The sequence below is a fragment of the Oncorhynchus masou genome, unplaced genomic scaffold (genome assembly GCF_036934945.1).
Source record: "Oncorhynchus masou masou isolate Uvic2021 unplaced genomic scaffold, UVic_Omas_1.1 unplaced_scaffold_1577, whole genome shotgun sequence".
Taxonomy (NCBI): Eukaryota; Metazoa; Chordata; class Actinopteri; order Salmoniformes; family Salmonidae; genus Oncorhynchus; species Oncorhynchus masou.
In genome coordinates this window covers 1-27,189 of record NW_027005837.1, presented here as the reverse complement: position 1 = coordinate 27,189, position 27,189 = coordinate 1, and the positions used below count along the sequence as shown (strand labels likewise).

Sequence of the window (27,189 nt, the reverse complement as noted above, 5' to 3'; positions counted from 1 at the left end):
ATCCAGTGCTCTGGACAGCTTGGCCACAGTACCCACTGTTAAAATGGACTGCTTGGTCGTCACACAGCCCAGCCCAACTTTCCTTGTTTACAATCAAGGCTTTGACGTGAACAACCACCGGTAGGAGGTGCAACTGCCACCACGAGAGCACAGGACATGGTGGCTGATTGGTTAAGGCGATGAACTACACTATTGAGTTGGAACCCCATCCGTGACACACAACATTTGTTCTTTTCTCCCTTGCATGGTCCTACATGAAAGTAAAAACGCTGAAATAAAGCAGAACATGTGACAGCTTGCACAAACAATCTCAATAAAGATGGCAGTGGTGGGATTTGAACCCACGCCTCCTTAGAGACTGGAGCCTAAATCCAGCGCCTTAGACCGCTCGGCCACACTACCCAGCTGTAGAAAAAATTCACACTTTCTCGTCAGTTACCTAGAGCGTCTGCACTCCCTTGTATTTTAGTATTTTAGTCTTCTTTTTAATTTTCTTCTTTAAAATCTTTATGTATCTCATGTTGCTGTTTCTTCCATTGTGCACACTGAAAATTAGTTTCTGCTTTTATGTCTGAAGCAGATTGAATTTGGAAAACACGGCAGATAATTTCAAAAACAGACGTGGGAATTAGGGTAAAGGCTGGATTCCTTTTATTTGTCCGGTGTCCTTGGTGGCCTTGTTTGAAAAAACATTACAGTTTTCTGTTGAGAAGATGTTGCAGCGGTGGAATTTGAACCCACATCTCTGAAAGACTGGATGCTTAAATCCAGTGCTCTGGACAGCTTGGCCACAGTACCCACTGTTAAAATGGACTGCTTGGTCGTCACACAGCCCAGCCCAACTTTCCTTGTTTACAATCAAGGCTTTGACGTGAACAACCACCGGTAGGAGGTGCAACTGCCACCCCAAGAGCACAGGACATGGTGGCTGATTGGTTAAGGCGATGAACTACACTATTGAGTTGGAACCCCATCCGTGACACACAACATTTGTTCTTTTCTCCCTTGCATGGTCCTACATGAAAGTAAAAACGCTGAAATAAAGCAGAACATGTGACAGCTTGCGCAAACAATCTCAATAAAGATGGCAGTGGTGGGATTTGAACCCACGCCTCCTTAGAGACTGGAGCCTAAATCCAGCGCCTTAGACCGCTCGGCCACACTACCCAGCTGTAGAAAAAATTCACACTTTCTCGTCAGTTACCTAGAGCGTCTGCACTCCCTTGTATTTTAGTCTTCTTTTTAATTTTCTTCTTTAAAATCTTTATGTATCTCATGTTGCTGTTTCTTCCATTGTGCACACTGAAAATTAGTTTCTGCTTTTATGTCTGAAGCAGATTGAATTTGGAAAACACGGCAGATAATTTCAAAAACAGACGTGGGAATTAGGGTAAAGGCTGGATTCCTTTTATTTGTCCGGTGTCCTTGGTGGCCTTGTTTGAAAAAACATTACAGTTTTCTGTTGAGAAGATGTTGCAGCGGTGGAATTTGAACCCACATCTCTGAAAGACTGGATGCTTAAATCCAGTGCTCTGGACAGCTTGGCCACAGTACCCACTGTTAAAATGGACTGCTTGGTCGTCACACAGCCCAGCCCAACTTTCCTTGTTTACAATCAAGGCTTTGACGTGAACAACCACCGGTAGGAGGTGCAACTGCCACCACGAGAGCACAGGACATGGTGGCTGATTGGTTAAGGCGATGAACTACACTATTGAGTTGGAACCCCATCCGTGACACACAACATTTGTTCTTTTCTCCCTTGCATGGTCCTACATGAAAGTAAAAACGCTGAAATAAAGCAGAACATGTGACAGCTTGCACAAACAATCTCAATAAAGATGGCAGTGGTGGGATTTGAACCCACGCCTCCTTAGAGACTGGAGCCTAAATCCAGCGCCTTAGACCGCTCGGCCACACTACCCAGCTGTAGAAAAATTCACACTTTCTCGTCAGTTACCTAGAGCGTCTGCACTCCCTTGTATTTTAGTCTTCTTTTTAATTTTCTTCTTTAAAATCTTTATGTATCTCATGTTGCTGTTTCTTCCATTGTGCACACTGAAAATTAGTTTCTGCTTTTATGTCTGAAGCAGATTGAATTTGGAAAACACGGCAGATAATTTCAAAAACAGACGTGGGAATTAGGGTAAAGGCTGGATTCCTTTTATTTGTCCGGTGTCCTTGGTGGCCTTGTTTGAAAAAACATTACAGTTTTCTGTTGAGAAGATGTTGCAGCGGTGGAATTTGAACCCACATCTCTGAAAGACTGGATGCTTAAATCCAGTGCTCTGGACAGCTTGGCCACAGTACCCACTGTTAAAATGGACTGCTTGGTCGTCACACAGCCCAGCCCAACTTTCCTTGTTTACAATCAAGGCTTTGACGTGAACAACCACCGGTAGGAGGTGCAACTGCCACCACGAGAGCACAGGACATGGTGGCTGATTGGTTAAGGCGATGAACTACACTATTGAGTTGGAACCCCATCCGTGACACACAACATTTGTTCTTTTCTCCCTTGCATGGTCCTACATGAAAGTAAAAACGCTGAAATAAAGCAGAACATGTGACAGCTTGCGCAAACAATCTCAATAAAGATGGCAGTGGTGGGATTTGAACCCACGCCTCCTTAGAGACTGGAGCCTAAATCCAGCGCCTTAGACCGCTCGGCCACACTACCCAGCTGTAGAAAAAAATTCACACTTTCTCGTCAGTTACCTAGAGCGTCTGCACTCCCTTGTATTTTAGTCTTCTTTTTAATTTTCTTCTTTAAAATCTTTATGTATCTCATGTTGCTGTTTCTTCCATTGTGCACACTGAAAATTAGTTTCTGCTTTTATGTCTGAAGCAGATTGAATTTGGAAAACACGGCAGATAATTTCAAAAACAGACGTGGGAATTAGGGTAAAGGCTGGATTCCTTTTATTTGTCCGGTGTCCTTTGGTGGCCTTGTTTGAAAAAACATTACAGTTTTCTGTTGAGAAGATGTTGCAGCGGTGGAATTTGAACCCACATCTCTGAAAGACTGGATGCTTAAATCCAGTGCTCTGGACAGCTTGGCCACAGTACCCACTGTTAAAATGGACTGCTTGGTCGTCACACAGCCCAGCCCAACTTTCCTTGTTTACAATCAAGGCTTTGACGTGAACAACCACCGGTAGGAGGTGCAACTGCCACCACGAGAGCACAGGACATGGTGGCTGATTGGTTAAGGCGATGAACTACACTATTGAGTTGGAACCCCATCCGTGACACACAACATTTGTTCTTTTCTCCCTTGCATGGTCCTACATGAAAGTAAAAACGCTGAAATAAAGCAGAACATGTGACAGCTTGCGCAAACAATCTCAATAAAGATGGCAGTGGTGGGATTTGAACCCACGCCTCCTTAGAGACTGGAGCCTAAATCCAGCGCCTTAGACCGCTCGGCCACACTACCCAGCTGTAGAAAAAAATTCACACTTTCTCGTCAGTTACCTAGAGCGTCTGCACTCCCTTGTATTTTAGTCTTCTTTTTAATTTTCTTCTTTAAAATCTTTATGTATCTCATGTTGCTGTTTCTTCCATTGTGCACACTGAAAATTAGTTTCTGCTTTTATGTCTGAAGCAGATTGAATTTGGAAAACACGGCAGATAATTTCAAAAACAGACGTGGGAATTAGGGTAAAGGCTGGATTCCTTTTATTTGTCCGGTGTCCTTGGTGGCCTTGTTTGAAAAAACATTACAGTTTTCTGTTGAGAAGATGTTGCAGCGGTGGAATTTGAACCCACATCTCTGAAAGACAGGATGCTTAAATCCAGTGCTCTGGACACCTTGGCCACAGTACCCACTGTTAAAATGGACTGCTTGTTCGTCACACAGCCCAGCCCAACTTTCCTTGTTTACAATCAAGGCTTTGACGTGAACAACCACCGGTAGGAGGGGACAATGCCACCAGGAGAGCACAGGACATGGTGGCTGATTGGTTAAGGCGATGAACTACACTATTGAGTTGGAACCCAATCCGTGAAACACAACATTTGTTCTTTTCTCTCTTGCATGGTCCTACATGAAAGTAAAAACGCTGAAATAAAGCAGAACATGTAACAGCTTGCGCAAACAAACTCAATAAAGATGGCAGTGGTGGGACTGGAGCCTAAATCCAGCGCCTTAGACCGCTCGGCCACACTACCCAGCTGTAGAAAAAAATTCACACTTTCTCGTCAGTTACCTAGAGCGTCTGCACTCCCTTGTATTTTAGTCTTCTTTTTAATTTTCTTCTTTAAAATCTTTATGTATCTCATGTTGCTGTTTCTTCCATTGTGCACACTGAAAATTAGTTTCTGCTTTTATGTCTGAAGCAGATTGAATTTGGAAAACACGGCAGATAATTTCAAAAACAGACGTGGGAATTAGGGTAAAGGCTGGATTCCTTTATTTGTCCGGTGTCCTTGGTGGCCTTGTTTGAAAAAACATTACAGTTTTCTGTTGAGAAGATGTTGCAGCGGTGGAATTTGAACCCACATCTCTGAAAGACTGGATGCTTAAATCCAGTGCTCTGGACAGCTTGGCCACAGTACCCACTGTTAAAATGGACTGCTTGGTCGTCACACAGCCCAGCCCAACTTTCCTTGTTTACAATCAAGGCTTTGACGTGAACAACCACCGGTAGGAGGTGCAACTGCCACCACGAGAGCACAGGACATGGTGGCTGATTGGTTAAGGCGATGAACTACACTATTGAGTTGGAACCCCATCCGTGACACACAACATTTGTTCTTTTCTCCCTTGCATGGTCCTACATGAAAGTAAAAACGCTGAAATAAAGCAGAACATGTGACAGCTTGCGCAAACAATCTCAATAAAGATGGCAGTGGTGGGATTTGAACCCACGCCTCCTTAGAGACTGGAGCCTAAATCCAGCGCCTTAGCCGCTCGGCCACACTACCCAGCTGTAGAAAAAAATTCACACTTTCTCGTCAGTTACCTAGAGCGTCTGCACTCCCTTGTATTTTAGTCTTCTTTTTAATTTTCTTCTTTAAAATCTTTATGTATCTCATGTTGCTGTTTCTTCCATTGTGCACACTGAAAATTAGTTTCTGCTTTTACGTCTGAAGCAGATTGAATTTGGAAAACACGGCAGATAAATTCAAAAACAGACGTGGGAATTAGGGTGAAGGCTGGATTTCTTTTATTTGTCCGGTGTGGGTGGTGGCCTTGTTTGAAAAAACATTACATTTTTCTGTTGAGAAGATGTTGCAGCGGTGGAATTTGAACCCACACTGAAAGACTGGATGCTTAAATCGAGTGCTCTGGACAGCTTGGCCACAGTACCCACTGTTAAAATGGACTGCTTGGTCATCACACGGCCCAGCCCAACTTTCCTTGTTTACAATCAAGGCTTTGACGTAAACAACCACCGGTAGGAGGTGCAACTGTCACCCCAAGAGCACAGGACATGGTGGCTGATTGGTTAAGGCGATCAACTACACTATTGAGTTGGAACCCCATCCGTGACACACAACATTTGTACTTTTCTCCCTTGCATGGTCCTACATGAAAGTAAAAACGCTGAAATAAAGCAGAACATGTGACAGCTTGCGCAAACAATCTCAATAAAGATGGCAGTGGTGGGATTTGAACCCACGCCTCCTTAGAGACTGGAGCCTAAATCCAGCGCCTTAGACCGCTCGGCCACACTACCCAGCTGTAGAAAAAAATTCACACTTTCTCGTCAGTTACCTAGAGCGTCTGCACTCCCTTGTATTTTAGTCTTCTTTTTAATTTTCTTCTTTAAAATCTTTATGTATCTCATGTTGCTGTTTCTTCCATTGTGCACATTAGAAAATTAGTTTCTGCTTTTATGTCTGAAGCAGATTGAATTTGGAAAACACGGCAGATAATTTCAAAAACAGACATGGGAATTAGGGTAAAGGCTGGATTCCTTTTATTTGTCGGGTGTCCTTGGTGGCGTCTGCACTTCCTTGTATTTTAGTCTTCTTTTTCATTTTCTTCTTTAAAATATTTATGTATCTCATGTTGCTCTTGCTTCCGTCATCTTTTTTTGATTCTCTTTTTAAAAATCTTAATTTATCTCATGTTGCTCTTTCTTGCATTGTGTACACTGAAAATTTGTTTCTGCTTTTATGTCTGAAGCAGATTGAATTTGAAAAACACAGCAGATAATTTCAAAAACAGAAGTGGGAACTAGGGTAAGGCCTGGATTCCCTTTATTTGTCCGGTGTCCTTGGTGGCCTTGTTTGGAATTACATACCTTAACCTCTTACATCTATGGGGGCGCTATTTCATTTTTGGATGAAAAACGTTCCCGTTTTAAACAAGATATTTTGTCACAAAAAGATGCTCGACTATGCATATAATTGCTACCGTTCGAAAGAAAACACTCTGACGTGTCCAGAAATACAAAGATCTTCTCTGTGCGTGCCCTATAACGTGAGCTTCAGGCAAAACCAAGATGAGATGGCATCCAGGAAATGACAAGGATTTTTGAGGCTCTGTTTTCCATGGTCTCCTTATATGGCTGTGAACGCAAGAGGAATGAGTCAACCCTTTCTGTCGTTTCCCCAAGGTGTCTGCAGCATTGTGACGTATTTGTGGGCAGATCATTGGAAGATTGACCATAACAGACCACATTTACCACGTGTCCGCCCGGTGTCCTGCGCCGAAATTGGTGCGCAAAAGTCACCTGCCAGTATTTTTCCATGCGATACAGAGAGTAAAGCAAGCTTCCACGAACTGCATGTCAATGAAGAGATATGTGAAAAAACACCTTGAGGACTGATTCCAAACAACGTTTGCCATGTTTCGGTCGATATTATGTAGTTAATCCGGAAAAAGTTTTACGTTGTAGGTGACTGCATTTTCGGTTCGTTTCGGTAGCCAGACGCAATGTAGAAAACGGAACGATTTCTCCTACACACAGACGCTTTCAGGAAACACTGCGCATTTGGTATGTAACTGAGAGTCTCCTCATTGAAAACATCAGAAGCTCTTCAAAGGTAAATGATTTTATTTATTTGGTTATCTGGTTTTTGTGAAAATGTTGCGTGCTACATGCTACTCAAAATACTATGCTAGCTTTGCATACTCTTACACAAATTAGTCCATTTCTATGGTTCAAAAGCATATTTTGAAAATCTGAGATGACAGTGTTGTTAAGAAAAGGCTAAGCTTGAGAGCAGAAGCATTATTTTCATTTTATTTGCGATTTTCAGAAATCGTTAACGTTGCGTTATGCTAATGAGCCTGAGGCTTTAGTCACAAACCCGGATCCGGGTTGGGGAGTTTCAAGAAGTTAAGGGAACTTTTTGACAATCACCGTATGGTTAGTGAGAAAGTCCATATTGGAAATGTACAGTCCCTTACTAGACGTCCGAAAACATTTTTAAAATTCGGGGACGGCGTCGGGCCGAGCGGCAGGGCCAGACCTACCGGGAAGTCATCAAATGAACTTTGTCGGACATTCGGTTTTCGTTTTATAAAATAATCAAATTTTGGTCCATTTTTCCGCTATGCCGGAAGATCCCACAAGGGTGCATAAGCAATCATATTGCTATTGGACAAAACATCACGACGGGCCATATCTCGAAAACTGAAAATATTTCGAAGCTGAAACTTGGTGAGCATAGGTTTGGCATAATGGGCAGATGGCCCCGAACAAGATGGCGTCTAGGCCTCAACGGTTTTTGAGTTATGGCCATATTTCTGGGATTAAAGGTCCAAAATGAAAATAGAGAAATAATTTTTTCACTTCACGTCAAAGTCAAGGAGCCTCCGGTGTCAATAAAAAAAAAAATCAGCCATTTATCTATCGTCATTTAAGAGAAATCGTACGATGACCAGTTTGTGATGTTCAGATATAGGTGGTTTTTTTTTTCAATGGTTACAGATCCAGTTGCAGGGGTTCATACGAATATTTTTAAAGTGTGCTGCGGAGCTCTGCGACATTTCTGTGATTTTCTATGATTTTCTGAAATAACACACACTCACTAAACCCTCCGTAAATAACTCAGTTCTTAACGTAAAGACTTAAAACTCAGGATTCTGTAAAGGCATACCCCAATGAGGATATGAGTTTATTTATAGCTTCCTGTGCCAACAGGAAGTGCCTTAAATGGTGTCATAGTGGCTGTATCCAAGGGTTAAAAAGGTCAGATCTTTTCAAAACTTCATATGTGATTAAGCAACCCTCCTGAACTGTAAAATCACTCATTTCTCCCAACAGATGTCAAAGAAAAGCTCTCACACACACACACAGCAAGGATGGAGTGACAAAGCGTGGTGTTTAAAGACACAGAGAGCAGGCAATGGCATAAACATAATCCCAAGGCCGTGCCGAGTTCAACGAGATATCCCGCTTGACCGTAGCTCGCTCGGTCTAAGCGCAGCGACCATGAGAAAAAGTTAAAAGAAGGTCCCATAGTGTCCAGACTGTGCCGGTAGGCCCACAATGAAGCCTGCACCACAATGTCATTTGATTTTGGGTGACAGCGGCGGAACCGTTAGGTTTAGAAGGACAATTCAAACACAGGACTGTTCCTAAGGTCCTCCCGATCTGTGCAAGCCTAACCTTGACCGTGTGACATTAACCCTTCCCAGTTAAAAGAAGGTGTTTACATAAAAACAGTGTGCATTGACTTCTCTCCCCATAGGAATACATTGCCTGCTCCCCTAAATACAACCTGGAGTCTATATGGGTTATGAATGCTGTATGAACCTGTCTTCTATGACATTCCATCAGACCACTATGAGGTCTACCTGTGTCGATTCTAAGCTTCCTGGAGCAACCGGAAGTGGTTAAATTGACCCAAAAGGTATTTGGATGTACATCACCTCCAAAGGTGAAAATGACTCTGCATTATTCAACCCTGTGTAGATCAGTCAATTCTCAACTTAAAGACTTAAAACTCAGGATTCTGTAGGTTTCTATGTCAATCAAGACATGTGTGTATTTATAGCTTCCTGTGCCAACCGGAAGTGCCATAATTGGTGTCTCAGGGGCTGTTTGGAAGGGTTAAAAAAATCAGATCTGTCCAAAACTTCATATGTGTGATTAGGCAACCCCCATGAACTGTAAATCAGTCATTTTTCCCATAAAAATTCAAAGGAAAACTAAATCACACAGATACACAACTTGGATGGAGGGACGTATTGGGGTGTGTGGAGACTGACAGTGCCTCCAATAGTTAGCTTTGTTCGAGCTAAAAAAGAACCGTCAGACCTAGAGTTCCGAAACTTTAGAATCCTGTTCTAGACCTCAGGTCGATAGTGCGTGGTGAGTTACGGCGCTCTAGAAGGTTCTCGGACCGAGAAACAGCGTCGAACATTTGCAATGACTTCAATTCATTTTGACCATTACGAAAATGGCGACATTTAGAAATGTCCCAGAGACACAAGACTAGGTGCATTGTGACCGTCTCGGCCCATAGAGACAGAACCCAACATCTCTGTCCGATAGCTCATTCAAGGACCCCGTAGCAAGGCATGGAAAAAAGTGGATTTTCAGCACCAATTAGGCTTTTACTCGGACACCAAATGACCTATCGAGCCGAAACTCGGGATTCGGGGTCGCCTCACATAGGACTACACATAATGTCCGAACTGGCCCCGCAGCTAGAAAGTAACTATGTGTTTTATGTTTTTTTATGTTTTGTACCGAAGGCCTTGTGAATTTTGGGCCAGCTCTGAAGTATGTGATACTTGGCTCCTAAACGAGTTGGGAAAAGTGGGTTTGGTGTCAGTTTGTATCAGTTTGGTGTCAGAATGATATCAAATTGACTGATGGACGGTGACTTGCAGGTGACTCTTGTCCATTTGCAATATGTTTAAGCGGTGAGGTACCATCACCAAAAGCGACATTCTGAAATCAACCATAACGAGCAATGGAGAGGTACCAGTATCACTGCCCAGCCATCCTGAGGTCATCGGGCCAGTCAATTTGGCATTCCTGTATGATTTTTATAGCATGACAAATTGGTGATGGTGAATGCCCAGTTAACCATATGGCAAATGCACAGTGACTTTGAAAGAGTGAGAAAACATTACCAAATGGACATTCTGAAATCAACACAAACAATGGCATCACCATAGTGTCCAGACTGTGCCGAGTCCAACGAGGTGCCCCGCTTGACCGTAGCTCGCTCGGTCTGAGCGCAGCGACCATGAGAAAAATAGGCCCAATATGAAGCCTGCACCAGTACGTCATTTGATTTTGGGTGACAGCGGCGGAACCGTTAGGTTTAGAAGGACAATTCAACCACAGGAATGTTCCTAAGGTCCTCCTGATCTGTGCAAGCCTAACCTTGACCGTGTGACATTAACCCTTCACAGTTAAAAGAAGGTGTTTACATAAAAACAGTGTGCATTGACTTCTCTCCCCATAGGAATACATTGGCTGCTCCACTAAATACAACCTGGAGTCTATATGGGTTATGAATGCTGTATGAACCTGTCTTTGGTACCAGTCCATCAGGCCACTATAATGTCTACCTGTGTCGATTCTAGGCTTCCTGGACCAACCGGAAGTGCTTAAAATCACCCTAAAAGTGTATATCAATACACTGCCTGCAATTTGATGGACATAGTGCATTGAACCCTGTGTAAATCAGTCAATTCTTAACGTAAAGACTTAAAACTCAGGATTCTGTAATAGAATACCCCAATGAGGATGTGTGTTGAGTTATAGCTTCCTGTGCCAACCGGAAGTGCCATAATTGGTGTCTCATGGGCTGTTTCGAGGGGTTAAAAAAATCAGATCTTTCCAAAACTTCATATATATGATTAGGCAACCCCCATGAACTGTAAATCAGTCATTTTTCCCATAAAAATGCAAAGGAAAACTAAATCACACAGATTCACAACTTGGATGGAGGGACGTATTGGGGTGCGTAGAGACTGACAGTGCCTCCAATAGTTAGCTTTGTTCGAGCTAAAAAAGAACCGTCAGACCTAGAGTTCCGAAACTTTAGAAACCTGTTCTAGACCTCAGGTCGATAGTGCGTGGTGAGTTACGGCGCTCTAGAATGTTCTCGGACCGAGAAACAGCGTCGAACATTTGCAATGACTTCAATTCATTTTGACCATTACGAAAATGGCGACATTTAGAAAAGTCTCAGAGACACAAGACTAGGTGCATTGAAACCGGCTCGGCCCATAGACACGGACCCCAACGTTTCTGTCCGATAGCTCATTCAAGGACCCCGTAGCAAGGCATGGAAAAAGTGGATTTTCAGCACCAATTAGGCTTTTACTCGGACACCAAATGACCTATCGAGCCGAAACTCGGGATTCGGGGTCGCCTCACATAGGACTACACATAATGTCCGAACTGGCCCCGCAGCTAGAAAGTAACTATGTGTTTTATGGTTTTTTTATGGTTTGTACCGAAGGCGTTGTGAATTTTGGGCCAGCTCTGCAGTATGTGATACTTGGCTCCTAAACGAGTTGGGAAAAGTGGGTTTGGTGTCAGTTTGCATCAGTTTGGTGTCAGAATGATATCAAATTGACTGATGGACGGTGACTTGCAGGTGACTCTTGTCCATTAGCAATATGTTTAAGCGGTGAGGTACCATCACCAAAAGCGACATTCTGAAATCAACCCTAATGAGCGATGGAGAGGTACCAGAATCACTGCCCAGCCATCCCGAGTTCATCGGGCCAGTCAATTTGGCATTCCTGCACGAATTTTCAGTGACTTTGCAAAAGTGAGAAAACATTTGCAATATGTTTTAACAGTGAGGTACCATCACCAAAAGCGACATTCTGAAATCAACCCAAACGAGCGATGGAGAGGTACCAGAATCACTGCCCAGCCATCCCGAGGTCATCGGGCCAGTCAATTTGGCATTCCTGCATGATTTTTATGGCATGACAAATTGGTGATGGTGAATGCCCAGTTAACCATATGGCAAATGCACAGTGACTTTGAAAGAGTGAGAAAACATTACCAAATGGACATTCTGAAATCAACACAAACAATGGCATCACCATAGTGTCCAGACTGTGCCGAGTCCAACGAGGTGCCCCGCTGACCGTTTCGCTCGGTCTGAGCGCAGCGACCATGAGAAAAATAGGCCCAATATGAAGCCTGCACCAGTACATCATTTGATTTTGGGTGACAGCGGCGGAACCGTTAGGTTTAGAAGGACAATTCAACCACAGGAATGTTCCTAAGGTCCTCCTGATCTGTGCAAGCCTAACCTTGACCGTGTGACATTAACCCTTCACAGTTAAAAGAAGGTGTTTACATAAAAACAGTGTGCATTGACTTCTCTCCCCATAGGAATACATTGGCTGCTCCACTAAATACAACCTGGAGTCTATATGGGTTATGAATGCTGTATGAACCTGTCTTTGGTACCAGTCCATCAGGCCACTATAAGGTCTACCTGTGTCGATTCTAGGCTTCCTGGACCAACCGGAAGTGCTTAAAATCACCCTAAAAGTGTATATCAATACACTGCCTGCAATTTGATGGACATAGTGCATTGAACCCTGTGTAAATCAGTCAATTCTTAACGTAAAGACTTAAAACTCAGGATTCTGTAATAGAATACCCCAATGAGGATGTGTGTTGAGTTATAGCTTCCTGTGCCAACCGGAAGTGCCATAATTGGTGTCTCATGGGCTGTTTCGAGGGGTTAAAAAAATCAGATCTTTCCAAAACTTCATATATATGATTAGGCAACCCCCATGAACTGCAAATCAGTCATTTTTCCCATAAAAATGCAAAGGAAAACTAAATCACACAGATTCACAACTTGGATGGAGGGACGTATTGGGGTGCGTAGAGACTGACAGTGCCTCCAATAGTTAGCTTTGTTCGAGCTAAAAAAGAACCGTCAGACCTAGAGTTCCGAAACTTTAGAAACCTGTTCTAGACCTCAGGTCGATAGTGCGTGGTGAGTTACGGCGCTCTAGAATGTTCTCGGACCGAGAAACAGCGTCGAACATTTGCAATGACTTCAATTCATTTTGACCATTACGAAAATGGCGACATTTAGAAAAGTCTCAGAGACACAAGACTAGGTGCATTGAAACCGGCTCGGCCCATAGACACGGACCCCAACGTTTCTGTCCGATAGCTCATTCAAGGACCCCGTAGCAAGGCATGGAAAAAAGTGGATTTTCAGCACCAATTAGGCTTTTACTCGGACACCAAATGACCTATCGAGCCGAAACTCGGGATTCGGGGTCGCCTCACATAGGACTACACATAATGTCCGAACTGGCCCCGCAGCTAGAAAGTAACTATGTGTTTTATGGTTTTTTTATGGTTTGTACCGAAGGCGTTGTGAATTTTGGGCCAGCTCTGCAGTATGTGATACTTGGCTCCTAAACGAGTTGGGAAAAGTGGGTTTGGTGTCAGTTTGCATCAGTTTGGTGTCAGAATGATATCAAATTGACTGATGGACGGTGACTTGCAGGTGACTCTTGTCCATTAGCAATATGTTTAAGCGGTGAGGTACCATCACCAAAAGCGACATTCTGAAATCAACCCTAATGAGCGATGGAGAGGTACCAGAATCACTGCCCAGCCATCCCGAGTTCATCGGGCCAGTCAATTTGGCATTCCTGCATGATTTTCAGTGACTTTGCAAAAGTGAGAAAACATTTGACAAATTGGTGATGGTGACTGCCCAGTTAACCATATGGCAAATGCACAGTTTTAACAGTGAGGTACCATCACCAAATGCGACATTCTGAAATCAACCCAAACGAGCGATGGAGAGGTACCAGAATCACTGCCCAGCCATCCCGAGTTCATCGGGCCAGTCAATTTGGCATTCCTGCACGAATTTTCAGTGACTTTGCAAAAGTGAGAAAACATTTGCAATATGTTTTAACAGTGAGGTACCATCACCAAAAGCGACATTCTGAAATCAACCCAAACGAGCGATGGAGAGGTACCAGAATCACTGCCCAGCCATCCCGAGGTCATCGGGCCAGTCAATTTGGCATTCCTGCATGATTTTTATGGCATGACAAATTGGTGATGGTGAATGCCCAGTTAACCATATGGCAAATGCACAGTGACTTTGAAAGAGTGAGAAAACATTACCAAATGGACATTCTGAAATCAACACAAACAATGGCATCACCATAGTGTCCAGACTGTGCCGAGTCCAACGAGGCGCCCCGCTTGACCGTAGCTCGCTCGGTCTGAGCGCAGCGACCATGAGAAAAATAGGCCCAATATGAAGCCTGCACCAGTACGTCATTTGATTTTGGGTGACAGCGGCGGAACCGTTAGGTTTAGAAGGACAATTCAACCACAGGAATGTTCCTAAGGTCCTCCTGATCTGTGCAAGCCTAACCTTGACCGTGTGACATTAACCCTTCACAGTTAAAAGAAGGTGTTTACATAAAAACAGTGTGCATTGACTTCTCTCCCCATAGGAATACATTGGCTGCTCCACTAAATACAACCTGGAGTCTATATGGGTTATGAATGCTGTATGAACCTGTCTTTGGTACCAGTCCATCAGGCCACTATAATGTCTACCTGTGTCGATTCTAGGCTTCCTGGACCAACCGGAAGTGCTTAAAATCACCCTAAAAGTGTATATCAATACACTGCCTGCAATTTGATGGACATAGTGCATTGAACCCTGTGTAAATCAGTCAATTCTTAACGTAAAGACTTAAAACTCAGGATTCTGTAATAGAATACCCCAATGAGGATGTGTGTTGAGTTATAGCTTCCTGTGCCAACCGGAAGTGCCATAATTGGTGTCTCATGGGCTGTTTCGAGGGGTTAAAAAAATCAGATCTTTCCAAAACTTCATATATATGATTAGGCAACCCCCATGAACTGTAAATCAGTCATTTTTCCCATAAAAATGCAAAGGAAAACTAAATCACACAGATTCACAACTTGGATGGAGGGACGTATTGGGGTGCGTAGAGACTGACAGTGCCTCCAATAGTTAGCTTTGTTCGAGCTAAAAAAGAACCGTCAGACCTAGAGTTCCGAAACTTTAGAAACCTGTTCTAGACCTCAGGTCGATAGTGCGTGGTGAGTTACGGCGCTCTAGAATGTTCTCGGACCGAGAAACAGCGTCGAACATTTGCAATGACTTCAATTCATTTTGACCATTACGAAAATGGCGACATTTAGAAAAGTCTCAGAGACACAAGACTAGGTGCATTGAAACCGGCTCGGCCCATAGACACACGGACCCCAACGTTTCTGTCCGATAGCTCATTCAAGGACCCCGTAGCAAGGCATGGAAAAAGTGGATTTTCAGCACCAATTAGGCTTTTACTCGGACACCAAATGACCTATCGAGCCGAAACTCGGGATTCGGGGTCGCCTCACATAGGACTACACATAATGTCCGAACTGGCCCCGCAGCTAGAAAGTAACTATGTGTTTTATGTTTTTTTATGGTTTGTACCGAAGGCGTTGTGAATTTTGGGCCAGCTCTGCAGTATGTGATACTTGGCTCCTAAACGAGTTGGGAAAAGTGGGTTTGGTGTCAGTTTGCATCAGTTTGGTGTCAGAATGATATCAAATTGACTGATGGACGGTGACTTGCAGGTGACTCTTGTCCATTAGCAATATGTTTAAGCGGTGAGGTACCATCACCAAAAGCGACATTCTGAAATCAACCCTAATGAGCGATGGAGAGGTACCAGAATCACTGCCCAGCCATCCCGAGTTCATCGGGCCAGTCAATTTGGCATTCCTGCACGAATTTTCAGTGACTTTGCAAAAGTGAGAAAACATTTGCAATATGTTTTAACTTCTGAGAAACATCACCAAAAGCCGGACATTCTGACTCAACCCAGGCTCATGGAGAGGTACCAGAATCACTGCCCAGCCATCCCGAAAATAATCGGGCCAGTCAATTTAGCATTTTCTGCAACACTTTCATCTCAGATTTTCAAAATATGATTTTGAAACCATAGCAATTCACTAATTTGTGTAAGAGTATGCTAAGCTAGCTTAGCATTTTGAGTAGCATTTAGCAAACATTTTCACAAAAACCAGATAACCAAATAAATAAAATCATTTAACTTTGAAGAGCTTCGGATGTTTTCAATGAGGAGACTGCTCAGTTACATAGCAAATGTGCAGTTTTTCAAAAAAATATTATTTGTGTAGGACAAATCGCTGACGTTTTGTTCACGTTTGGCTATGAAAAAAACCTGTATACAGTTATAGCCTGAAGCTCATTAGCATAATGTAACGTTAACGATTTCTGAAAATCGCAAATAAAATGAAAATAATGCGCCTACTGTCAAGCATTAGCCTTTTCTTAACAACACTGTCATCTCAGATTTTCAAAATATGCTTTTGAACCATAGAAATTGACTAATTTGTGTAAGAGTATCAACAAAGCTAGCAATGCATTTTGAATAACATGTAGCACCGCAACATTTTCACAAAAACCAGATAACCAAATAAATAAAATCATTTACCAATTTGAAGAGCTTCATGATGTTTTCAATGAGTCACTCTCAGTTACATAACAAATGCGCAGTGTTTCCTGAAAGCGTCTGTGTGTAGGAGAAATCGTTCCGTTTTCCACATTGCGTCTGGCTACCGAAACGAAACGAAAATTCAGTCACCTACAACGTAAAACTTTTTCCGGATTAACTACATAATATCGAACCTGGCAAACGTTGTTTGGAATCAGTCCTCAAGGTGTTTTCATCGGTTCAGTCAATTTGGCATTCCTGCATGATTTCACATATCTCTTCATTGACATGCAGTTCGTGGAAGCTTGTTTTACTCAGTGTATCCCATGGAAAAATAGTGGCAGGTGACATTTGCGCAAATTTCAACGCAGGACACCGGGCGGATGGACGTGGTAAATGTGGTCTCTTATGGTCAATCTTCCAATGATCTGCCTACAAATACGTCACAATGCTGCAGACACCTTGGGGAAACGACAGAAAGGGCATTCTCATTCCATCTGGCATTCACAGCCATATAAGGAGACAAGGGAAAACAGAGCCTCAAAAATCCTGTTCATTTCCTGGATGCCGACATCTTGGTTTTCTGAAATCAACCCTAACGACGCGATAGAAAATATCTTTGTATTTCTGGACACCATCCCGAGAGTTTTTCTTTCAGTCAATTATATGCATTCGAGCATCTTTTTGTGACAAAATATCTTGTTTGAAACGGGACTTTTTCATCCAAAAATGAAATTGCGCCCCTAGAGTTTCAACAGGTTAACAGTGAGGTACCATCACCAAAAGTGACATTCTGAAATCAACCCAAACTAGCGATGGAGAGGTACCAGAATCACTGCCCAGCCATCCCGAGTTCATCGGTTCAGTCAATTTGGCATTCCTGCATGATTTTTATAGCATGACAAATTGGTGATGGTGACTGCCCAGTTAACCATATGGCAAATGCACAGTGACTTTGCAAGAGTGAGAAACATCACCAAATGGACATTCTGGAATCAACCCTAACGAGCGATGGAGAGGTACCAGAATCACTGCCAAGCCATCCCGAGTTCATCGGGCCAGTCAATTTGGCATTCCTGCATGATTTTTATAGCATGACAAATTGGTGATGGAGACTGCCCAGTTAACCATATGGCAAATGCACAGTGACTTTGCAAAAGTGAGACAACATTTGCAATATGTTTTAACAGTGAGGTACCATCACCAAAAGTGACATTCTGAAATCAACCCAAACGAGCGATGGAGAGGTACCAGAATAACTGCCCAGCCATCCCGAGTTCATCGGTTCAGTCAATTTGGCATTCCTGCATGATTTTTATAGCATGACAAATTGGTGATGGTGACTGCCCAGTTAACCATATGGCAAATGCACAGTGACTTTGAAAGAGTGAGAAACATCACCAAATGGACATTCTGGAATCAACCCTAACGAGCGATGGAGAGGTACCAGAATCACTGCCAAGCCATCCTGAGTTCATCGGGCCAGTCAATTTGGCATTCCTGCACGAATTTTCAGTGACTTGCAAAAGTGAGAAAACATTTGCAATATGTTTTAACAGTGAGGTACCATCACCAAAGTGTCATTCTGAAATCAACCCACACGAGCAATGGGGAGGTACCAGAATCACTGCCCAGCCATCCCGAGTTCATCGGGCCAGTCAATTTGGCATTCCTGCACAATTTTTATAGCATGACAAATTGGTGATGGTGAATGCCCAGTTAACCATATTGCAAATGCACAGTGACTTTGCAAAAGTGAGAAAACATAAACAAATGGACATGATGAAATCAACACCACGAGTGATTGAAAGGAACAACAATCACTGCCCGGCCATCCCGAGTTCATCAGGCCAGTCAATTTTGCATTTCTGAAGGAGCATGTCAAATTTCTTATGACATTTGGCCCCCACAAAACATATGCCTTATGCACAAGTAAAAAAAAAAAACATTATGATAATAAAATATGACTAAAGTATGTTGATACAGTTCTTATACGTGTGTAACTGACACAAAATTCGAAATTTTTCGAAAAACGGTCCAGAAAGCACTTTTTTAGGGGTGTGTGAAGTTTTTTATGAAATTTTGCAATTATTGACTTTTGACTTCTGACTTCCTATGAAATCATATTGCAGATGGACAAAACACATGCAATAATGCGCAAGTAAAAAAAATAAAAAAATAATGATAATAAAATTGGACAAAAGTATATTCATACAGTTCTTACACATGTGTAATTGACAAAAAAAGCGAAAGAATTTCGAAAAACGGTCCAGAAAGCACTTTTTTAAGGGGTGATAAGTTTTTTGACAAAAAATCAATTTTTTCAAAATTTGGCTTTTGGATGTTGACTTGGAGTCCAATATCAATATGAAAAACCACGGTGGAGCGCACACGCCACCTGTTGGATTTTTGAAGTGTTACAACTGGCAATAGCCATATGGCATTTGAAGTACACTTTGCATGAATCAACGCCGATTTGGGTGGTATTGACCAATGTGTACATGGTTTGTACTATGCCAATAATTTGCCATTCATTTTTGTCCAATACAGGGGTGAATTCCCTTACATTACAGTTTTCTGTTGAGAAAATGTTGCAGCGGTGGACTTTAAACCGACATCTCTGAAAGAATGCATCCTTAAATCCAGTACTCTGGACAGCTCGGCCACATTACCCACTGTTAAAATGGACTGCTGGGTGGTCGCCTTGCTCAGCCCAACTTTCCTTGTTTACCATCAAGGCTTTGACATGAACAACCCCCGGAAGGAGGTGCAACTGCCAGCACAAGAGCACAGGACTTGGTAGCTGGTTGGTTAAGGCGATGGACTACACTATTGAGTTGGAACCCCATCCGTGACACACAACATTTGTTCTTTTCTCCCTTGCATGGCCCTACATGAAAGTAAAAACGCTGAAAAAAAGCAGAACATGTGATAGCTTGCGAAAACAAACTCAATAAAGATAGCAGTAGTGGGATTTGAACCAACACCTCCTTAGAGACTGGAGCCTTAATCAAGTGCCTTAAACCACTAGGCCACACTATCCAGCTCTGGAAAAACATACACACTTTCTCGTCAGTTACCTAGGGCGTCTGCACTTCCTTGTATTTTACTCTTCTTTTTAATTTTCTTCTTTAAAATATGTATGTATCTCATGCAGGTAGAGCATGTGAGTCTTAATCTCAGGGTCGTGGGTTAGAGCCCCACGTTGGGTTATTTTTTTCTCTCCGAAGTACCAACTCACTTTGCATTTTCCAGAATTAAACAGTTTTCTGTTGTGTCCAGAAAAAAGCCAAACGCTTGGATTTTCCAGAAGGCATGCCACACTGCATTGCTGATGTGTCAGGCAAAGCTGGTAATGCAGAAGACTATGCAATTGAATCGCAGCTGTGCCTGCACTCTGACCTGTTATCTCAAAGACATACCAATTACTTATGAAATAGATTGAATAAATTACCATTTTCTGGACAAGAAATAGACAGTCAGATGGTTCAAGAAAAGCAGTTGCTCCTGGTGAGGTTCGAACTCACAACCTCGGCATTGCTTCACTGCACACTGCTGTATAAGTACCACTCGCTAACCGACTGCGCCACAGGAGCTACACAATGCACTCTCACTGATCACCATATTATGCACAAACATAGCTGTACGATGTTCAGTCCAAGTCAATACTACAATTGATCTGCCTGGCAAGCTCAGGCATTTGACCATGAGCGTCTTAATATCAGAATCGTAGTGTCGATACCAAATATTGGGTGATTCTTGTCTGAGGCGAAGCGCCAAATCACTTTGCAAACAGACTTTTGAGCAGGCTTGCCACCCTGCATTGCTGACGTGTCAGGCATAGCTGGTGATACAGAAGACTATGGATTTGAATCCTTGCTGTGCCTCCACTCTGACCTGTTATCTCAATAACATACCAATTAATTATGAAACGTTCTCCTAAGTGTATTGAATTAATGCTCCTTTTCTGGACAAGAAATAGACAGGGAGAGGTTTCAAGAGGAATACTTGCTCCTGGTGGTGTTTGAAAGTACAACCTTGTCATCTAATTGCTGTGTACTGCTGTATAAGTACAACACGCTAACAGATTGCACCACAGGATCCATCTACAACACTCACGGATCACCATATTTTGCACAAACGGAGTTGTACGATATTCGGACCAGGTCAAAATAACAGTTGAGGTTCCTAGCTAGCTCAGTCGGTCGAGAATGAGACTCTTAACCTCAGGGTCTTGGGTTTGAATCCCACGTTGGGTGTTTTTTTTCTATGCCGAAGTACCAACTCACTTTGCGAACAGCCAAATGCTTGGATTTTCGAGCAGGCTTGCCACCCTGCATTGCTGATGTGTCAGGCAAAGCTGGTAATGCAGAAGACTATGCATTTGAATCGCAGCTGTGCCGGCACTCTGACCTGTTATCTCAAAGACATACCAATTACTTTTGAAAAAGATTGAATGAATGATCCTTTTCTGGACAATAAATAGACAGTCAGATGGTTCAAGAATAGAAGATGCTCCTGGTGAGGCTCGAACTCACAACCTCGGCATTGCTTCACTGCATACTGCTGTATAAGTACCACACGCTAACCGACTGCACCACAAGAGCTACACAATGCACACTCACTGATCACCATATTATGCACAAACATAGCTGTACGATGTTCAGTCCAAGTCAATACTACAATTGATCTGCCTGGCAAGCTCAGGCATTTGACCATAAGCCTCTTAATATCAGAATCGTAGGGTCGATACCAAAAATTGGGTGATTCTTGTCTGAGCCGAAGCACCAAATCACTTTGCAAACAGACTTTTGAGCAGGCTTGCCACCCTGCATTGCTGACGTGTCAGGCATAGCTGGTGATACAGAAGACTATGGATTTGAATCCTTGCTGTGCCTGCACTCTGACCTGTTATCTCAATAACATACCAATTAATTATGAAACGTTCTCCTAAGTGTATTGAATTATTATGCTCCTTTTCTGGACAAGAAATAGACGGGGAGAAGGTTCAAGGGGAATACTTGCTCCTGGTGGAGCTTGAACGCACAACCTTGTCATCTAATTGCTGTGTACTGCTGTATAAGTACAACACGCTAACAGATTGCACCACAGGATCCATCTACAACACTCACGGATCACCATATTTTGCACAAACGGAGTTGGACGATATTCGGACCAGGTCAAAATAACAGTTGAGGTTCCTAGCTAGCTCAGTCGGTCGAGAATGAGACTCTTAACCTCAGGGTTGTGGGTTTGAGCCCCACGTTGGGTGTTTTTTTTTCTATGCCGAAGTACCAACTCACTTTGCGAACAGCCAAATGCTTGGATTTTCGAGCAGGCTTGCCACCCTGCATTGCTGATGTGTCAGGCAAAGCTGGTAATGCAGAAGACTATGCATTTGAATTGCAGCTGTGCCGGCACTCTGACCTGTTATCTCAAAGACATACCAATTACTTTTGAAAAAGATTGAATAAATGATCCTTTTCTGGACAAGAAATAGACAGTCAGAGGGTTCAAGAAAAGCAGATGCTCCAGGTGAGGCTCGAACTCACAACCTCGGCATTGCTTCACTGCATACTGCTGTATAAGTACCACGCGCTAACCGACTGCGCCACAGGAGCTACACAATGCACTCTCACTGATCACCATATTATGCACAAACATAGCTGTACGATGTTCAGTCCAAGTCAATACTACAATTGATCTGCCTGGCAAGCTCAGGCATTTGACCATGAGCCTCTTGTATTTTAGTCTTCTTTTTAATTTTCTTCTTTAAAATCTTTATGTATCTCATGTTGCTGTTTCTTCCATTGTGCACACTGAAAATTAGTTTCTGCTTTAATGTCTGAGGCAGATTGAATTTGGAAAACACGGCAGATAATTTCAAAAACAGACGTGGGAATTAGGGTAAAGGCTGGATTCCTTTTATTTGTCCGGTGTCCTTGGTGGCCTTGTTTGAAAAAACATTACAGTTTTCTGTTGAGAAGATGTTGCAGCGGTGGAATTTGAACCCACATCTCTGAAAGACTGGATGCTTAAATCCAGTGCTCTGGACAGCTTGGCCACAGTACCCACTGTTAAAATGGACTGCTTGGTCATCACACAGCCCAGCCCAGCCCAACTTTCCTTGTTTACAATCAAGGCTTTGACGTGAACAACCACCGGTAGGAGGTGCAACTGCCACCACGAGAGCACAGGACATGGTGGCTGATTGGTTAAGGCGATGAACTACACTATTGAGTTGGATCCCCATCCGTGACACACAACATTTGTTCTTTTCTCCCTTGCATGGTCCTACATGAAAGTAAAAACGCTGAAATAAAGCAGAACATGTGACAGCTTGAGCAAACAATCTCAATAAAGAAGGCAATGGTGGGATTTGAACCCACGCCTCCTTAGAGACTGGAGCCTAAATCCAGCGCCTTAGACCACTCCGCCACAATACCCAGCTGTATGAAAATAATCGCACTTTCTTGTCAGTTACCTAGAGCGTCTGCACTCCCTTGTATTTTAGTCTTCTTTTTCATTTTCTTCTTTAAAATCTTTATGTATCTCATGTTGCTGTTTCTTCCATTGTGCACACTGAAAATTAGTTTCTGCTTTTATGTCTGAAGCAGATTGAATTTGTAAAACACGGCAGATAATTTCAAAAACAGACGTGGGAATTAGGGTAAAGGCTGGATTCCTTTTATTTGTCCGGTGTCCTTGGTGGCCTTGTTTGAAAAAACATTACAGTTTTCTGTTGAGAAGATGTTGCAGCGGTGGAATTTGAACCCACATCTCTGAAAGACTGGATGCTTAAATCCAGTGCTCTGTACAGCTTGGGCACAGTACCCACTGTTAAAATGGACTGCTTGGTCGTCACACAGCCCAGCCCAGCACAACTTTCCTTGTTTACAATCAAGGCTTTGACGTGAACAACCACCGGTAGGAGGTGCAACTGCCACCACGAGAGCACAGGACATGGTGGCTGATTGGTTAAGGCGATGAACTACACTATTGAGTTGGAACCCCATCCGTGACACACAACATTTGTTCTTTTCTCCCTTGCATGGTCCTACATGAAAGTAAAAACGCTGAAATAAAGCAGAACATGTGACAGCTTGCGCAAACAATCTCAATAAAGATGGCAGTGGTGGGATTTGAACCCACGCCTCCTTAGAGACTGGAGCCTAAATCCAGCGCCTTTGACCGCTCGGCCACACTACCCAGCTGTAAAAAAATATTCACACTTTCTCGTCAGTTACCTAGAGCGTCTGCACTCCCTTGTATTTTAGTCTTCTTTTTAATTTTCTTCTTTAAAATCTTCATGTATCTCATGTTGCTGTTTCTTCCATTGTGCACACTGAAAATTAGTTTCTGCTTTTATGTCTGAAGCAGATTGAATTTGGAAAACACGGCAGATAATTTCAAAAACAGACGTGGGAATTAGGGTAAAGGCTGGATTCCTTTTATTTGTCCGGTGTCCTTGGTGGCCTTGTTTGAAAAAACATTACAGTTTTCTGTTGAGAAGATGTTGCAGCGGTGGAATTTGAAACCACATCTCTGAAAGACTGGATGCTTAAATCCAGTGCTCTGGACAGCTTGGCCACAGTACCCACTGTTAAAATGGACTGCTTGGTCGTCACACAGCCCAGCCCAACTTTCCTTGTTTACAATCAAGGCTTTGACGTGAACAACCACCGGTAGGAGGTGCAACTGCCATCACGAGAGCACAGGACATGGTGGCTGATTGGTTAAGGCGATGAACTACACTATTGAGTTGGAACCCCATCCGTGACACACAACATTTGTTCTTTTCTCCCTTGCATGGTCCTACATGAAAGTAAAAACGCTGAAATAAAGCAGAACATGTGACAGCTTGCGCAAACAATCTCAATAAAGATTGCAGTGGTGGGATTTGAACCCACGCCTCCTTAGAGACTGGAGCCTAAATCCAGCAACTTAGACCGCTCGGCCACACTACCCAGCTGTAACAAAACATTCACACTTTCTCGTCTGTTATCTAGAGCGTCTGCACTCCCTTGTATTTTAGTCTTCTTTTTAATTTTCTTCTTTAAAATCTTTATGTATCTCATGTTGCTGTTTCTTCCATTGTGCACACTGAAAATTAGTTTCTGCTTTTATGTCTGAAGCAGATTGAATTTGGAAAACACGGCAGATAATTTCAAAAACAGACGTGGGAATTAGGGTAAAGGCTGGATTCCTTTTATTTGTCCGGTGTCCTTGGTGGCCTTGTTTGAAAAAACATTACAGTTTTCTGTTGAGAAGATGTTGCAGCGGTGGAATTTGAACCCACATCTCTGAAAGACTGGATGCTTAAATCCAGTGCTCTGGACAGCTTGGCCACAGTACCCACTGTTAAAATGGACTGCTTGGTCGTCACACAGCCCAGCCCAACTTTCCTTGTTTACAATCAAGGCTTTGACGTGAACAACCACCGGTAGGAGGTGCAACTGCCACCACGAGAGCACAGGACATGGTGGCTGATTGGTTAAGGCGATGAACTACACTATTGAGTTGGAACCCCATCCGTGACACACACATTTGTTCTTTGCTCCCTTGCATGGTCCAACATGATAGTAAAAACGATGAAATAAAGTAGAACATGTGACAGCTTGCGCAAACAATCTCAATAAAGATGGCAGTGGTGGGATTTGAACACAAACCTCTTTAGAGACTGGAGCCTAAATCCAGCAACTTAGACCGCTCGGCCACACTACCCAGCTGTAGAAAAATATTCACACTTTCTCGTCAGTTACCTAGAGCGTCTGCACTCCCTTGTATTTTAGTCTTCTTTTTAATTTTCTTCTTTAAAATCTTTATGTATCTCATGTTGCTGTTTCTTCCATTGTGCACACTGAAAATTAGTTTCTGCTTTTATGTCTGAAGCAGATTGAATTTGGAAAACACGGCAGATAATTTCAAAAACAGACGTGGGAATTAGGGTAAAGGCTGGATTCCTTTTATTTGTCCGGTGTCCTTGGTGGCCTTGTTTGAAAAAACATTACAGTTTTCTGTTGAGAAGATGTTGCAGCGGTGGAATTTGAACCCACATCTCTGAAAGACTGGATGCTTAAATCCAGTGCTCTGTACAGCTTGGGCACAGTACCCACTGTTAAAATGGACTGCTTGGTCGTCACACAGCCCAGCCCAACTTTCCTTGTTTACAATCAAGGCTTTGACGTGAACAACCACCGGTAGGAGGTGCAACTGCCACCACGAGAGCACAGGACATGGTGGCTGATTGGTTAAGGCGATGAACTACACTATTGAGTTGGAACGCCATCTGTGACACACAACATTTGTTCTTTGCTCCCTTGCATGGCCGTGCATGAAAGTAAAAACGCTGAAATAAAGCAGAACATGTGACAGATTGCGCAAACAATCTCAATAAAGATGGCAGTGGTGGGATTTGAACCCACGCCTCCTTAGAGACTGGAGCCTAAATCCAGCGCCTTAGACCGCTCGGCCACACTACCCAGCTGTTTAAAAAAATTCACACTTTCTCGTCAGTTACCTAGAGCGTCTGCACTCCATTGTATTTTAGTCTTCTTTTTAATTTTCTTCTTTAAAATCTTTATGTATCTCATGTTGCTGTTTCTTCCATTGTGCACACTGAAAATTAGTTTCTGCTTTTATGTCTGAAGCAGATTGAATTTGGAAAACACGGCAGATAATTTCAAAAACAGACATGGGAATTAGGGTAAAGGCTGGATTCCTTTTATTGGTCGGGTGTCCTTGGTGGCGTCGGCACTTCCTTGTATTTTAGTCTTCTTTTTCATTTTCTTCTTTAAAATATTTATGTATCTCATGTTGCTCTTGCTTCCGTCATCTTTTTTTGATTCTCTTTTTAAAAATCTTAATTTATCTCATGTTGCTCTTTCTTGCATTGTGTACACTGAAAATTTGTTTCTGCTTTTATGTCTGAAGCAGATTGAATTTGAAAAACACAGCAGATAATTTCAAAAACAGAAGTGGGAACTAGGGTAAGGCCTGGATTCCCTTTATTTGTCCGGTGTCCTTGGTGGCCTTGTTTGGAATTACATTACAGTTTCTGTTGAGAAAACGTTGCAGCGGTGGACTTTAAACCCACATCTCTGAAAGAATGGATCCTTAAATCCAGTACTCTGGACAGCTCGGCCACATTACCCACTGTTAAAATGGACTGCTGGGTCGTCACCAGCTCAGCCCAACTTTCCTTGTTTAGCATCAAGGCTTTGACATGAACAACCACCGGAAGGAGGTGCAACTGCCAGCACAAGAGCACAGGACTTGGTAGCTGGTTGGTTAAGGCGATGGACTACACTATTGAGTTGGAACCCCATCCGTGACACACAACATTTGTTCTTTTCTCCCTTGCATGGTCCTACATGAAAGTAAAAACGCTGAAATAAAGCAGAACATGTGACAGCTTGCGCAAACAATCTCAATAAAGATGGCAGTGGTGGGATTTGAACCCACGCCTCCTTAGAGACTGGAGCCTAAATCCAGCGCCTTAGACCGCTCGGCCACACTACCCAGCTGTTTAAAAAATTCACACTTTCTCGTCAGTTACCTAGAGCGTCTGCACTCCCTTGTATTTTAGTCTTCTTTTTAATTTTCTTCTTTAAAATCTTTATGTATCTCATGTTGCTGTTTCTTCCATTGTGCACACTGAAAATTAGTTTCTGCTTTTATGTCTGAAGCAGATTGAATTTGGAAAACACGGCAGATAATTTCAAAAACAGACATGGGAATTAGGGTAAAGGCTGGATTCCTTT

General features: G+C 42.9%; 14 non-coding genes across 14 annotated transcripts; all 14 read right to left on the bottom strand.

The window, feature by feature from the left end:
- Window positions 1-320: 320 nt before the first annotated feature.
- Window positions 321-402, bottom strand: trnal-uag (transfer RNA leucine (anticodon UAG)). Its single transcript has one exon. It is a non-coding gene; the product is annotated as a tRNA-Leu (tRNA).
- A 683-nt stretch (window positions 403-1,085) lies between these two features.
- Window positions 1,086-1,167, bottom strand: trnal-uag (transfer RNA leucine (anticodon UAG)). The gene has a single exon. It is a non-coding gene; the product is annotated as a tRNA-Leu (tRNA).
- A 675-nt stretch (window positions 1,168-1,842) lies between these two features.
- trnal-uag (transfer RNA leucine (anticodon UAG)) lies at window positions 1,843-1,924 on the bottom strand. The gene has a single exon. It is a non-coding gene; the product is annotated as a tRNA-Leu (tRNA).
- Window positions 1,925-2,598: 674 nt separating this feature from the next.
- trnal-uag (transfer RNA leucine (anticodon UAG)) lies at window positions 2,599-2,680 on the bottom strand. Its single transcript has one exon. It is a non-coding gene; the product is annotated as a tRNA-Leu (tRNA).
- A 677-nt stretch (window positions 2,681-3,357) lies between these two features.
- Window positions 3,358-3,439, bottom strand: trnal-uag (transfer RNA leucine (anticodon UAG)). The gene has a single exon. It is a non-coding gene; the product is annotated as a tRNA-Leu (tRNA).
- A 1,409-nt stretch (window positions 3,440-4,848) lies between these two features.
- trnal-uag (transfer RNA leucine (anticodon UAG)) lies at window positions 4,849-4,929 on the bottom strand. The gene has a single exon. It is a non-coding gene; the product is annotated as a tRNA-Leu (tRNA).
- A 673-nt stretch (window positions 4,930-5,602) lies between these two features.
- trnal-uag (transfer RNA leucine (anticodon UAG)) lies at window positions 5,603-5,684 on the bottom strand. The gene has a single exon. It is a non-coding gene; the product is annotated as a tRNA-Leu (tRNA).
- Window positions 5,685-19,928: 14,244 nt separating this feature from the next.
- Window positions 19,929-20,022, bottom strand: trnai-uau (transfer RNA isoleucine (anticodon UAU)). Its single transcript has 2 exons — window positions 19,985-20,022; window positions 19,929-19,964 (listed from the first exon to the last, which is right to left on the bottom strand). It is a non-coding gene; the product is annotated as a tRNA-Ile (tRNA).
- A 917-nt stretch (window positions 20,023-20,939) lies between these two features.
- Window positions 20,940-21,033, bottom strand: trnai-uau (transfer RNA isoleucine (anticodon UAU)). Its single transcript has 2 exons — window positions 20,996-21,033; window positions 20,940-20,975 (listed from the first exon to the last, which is right to left on the bottom strand). It is a non-coding gene; the product is annotated as a tRNA-Ile (tRNA).
- A 920-nt stretch (window positions 21,034-21,953) lies between these two features.
- On the bottom strand, window positions 21,954-22,047 carry trnai-uau (transfer RNA isoleucine (anticodon UAU)). Its single transcript has 2 exons — window positions 22,010-22,047; window positions 21,954-21,989 (listed from the first exon to the last, which is right to left on the bottom strand). It is a non-coding gene; the product is annotated as a tRNA-Ile (tRNA).
- A 743-nt stretch (window positions 22,048-22,790) lies between these two features.
- On the bottom strand, window positions 22,791-22,872 carry trnal-uag (transfer RNA leucine (anticodon UAG)). Its single transcript has one exon. It is a non-coding gene; the product is annotated as a tRNA-Leu (tRNA).
- Window positions 22,873-23,553: 681 nt separating this feature from the next.
- trnal-uag (transfer RNA leucine (anticodon UAG)) lies at window positions 23,554-23,635 on the bottom strand. The gene has a single exon. It is a non-coding gene; the product is annotated as a tRNA-Leu (tRNA).
- A 2,191-nt stretch (window positions 23,636-25,826) lies between these two features.
- Window positions 25,827-25,908, bottom strand: trnal-uag (transfer RNA leucine (anticodon UAG)). The gene has a single exon. It is a non-coding gene; the product is annotated as a tRNA-Leu (tRNA).
- Window positions 25,909-26,865: 957 nt separating this feature from the next.
- On the bottom strand, window positions 26,866-26,947 carry trnal-uag (transfer RNA leucine (anticodon UAG)). The gene has a single exon. It is a non-coding gene; the product is annotated as a tRNA-Leu (tRNA).
- Between the last annotated feature and the right edge of the window lie 242 nt (window positions 26,948-27,189).